The sequence below is a fragment of the Sinocyclocheilus anshuiensis genome, unplaced genomic scaffold, assembly GCF_001515605.1.
Source record: "Sinocyclocheilus anshuiensis isolate Anshui unplaced genomic scaffold, SAMN03320099.WGS_v1.1 scaffold154, whole genome shotgun sequence".
Taxonomy (NCBI): Eukaryota; Metazoa; Chordata; class Actinopteri; order Cypriniformes; family Cyprinidae; genus Sinocyclocheilus; species Sinocyclocheilus anshuiensis.
Window position 1 is genome coordinate 165879 of NW_015546101.1, and position 591 is coordinate 166469.

Here is a 591-nt window from a genome sequence, read left to right on the forward strand (position 1 = left end):
CACAAGGATAGCTGACCAGACATGTGTGTGTGTGTGTGTGTGTGTTCTTTTTGTACATGTGTGATTGTTTCCAAGATATATAGTTACATTTGAAGAGTGTGCACTCTCATTTTTGTGAATTGTTTTTCATCATGATCTTATAATTTCTATCTGTCTCTTACTTGAAATTTGCCAACACCTGTCATCTGCCCAAAATAAAAAAAAAACATTTAAAATAAATAGTTTTTTCATGCCTAACTCAAGATTTGTCCTCCACATTGTCCTGTCTGTGTTTTATCAGGTCAGGAAAAGTTGCATCTCAGAGTCGTTATGTGCATAAGAGCAACAAACTGTAGATGCTAAAAACAGCATCACTTTACCTTCCAGAACTTGAGTGTGTTTTTAAACAGTGAATTGCCCTCCACATTGAAGGGAGCAGTGTTATTGTTAGAAGGCACTTAATGTAGCAGGACCACTGCTACAGCACAGCTAATATGTGACCGTGGACCACAAAACCAGTCATAAGTGTCCATTTTTTTAAATGTATACATCAAAGCTGAATAAATAAGCTTTCCATTGATGCATGGTTTGTTAGGATAGGACAATATTTGA

The 591-nt window shown here is 36.2% G+C and overlaps 1 protein-coding gene across 4 annotated transcripts in view; it reads left to right on the top strand.

The window, feature by feature from the left end:
• LOC107700380 (tumor necrosis factor receptor type 1-associated DEATH domain protein) overlaps window positions 1-187 on the top strand; it is a 5155-nt gene extending 4968 nt beyond the window's left edge. For 3 of the 4 annotated variants that reach the window (XM_016502008.1, XM_016502005.1, XM_016502009.1), the window contains one exon: window positions 31-187. The gene's annotated coding sequence lies outside the window, so the exon portion shown is untranslated. Of the gene's footprint in view, window positions 1-26 lie in introns of all 4 variants that reach the window. The other variant, XM_016502007.1, reaches the window with a different exon arrangement.
• Window positions 188-591: the final 404 nt, after the last annotated feature.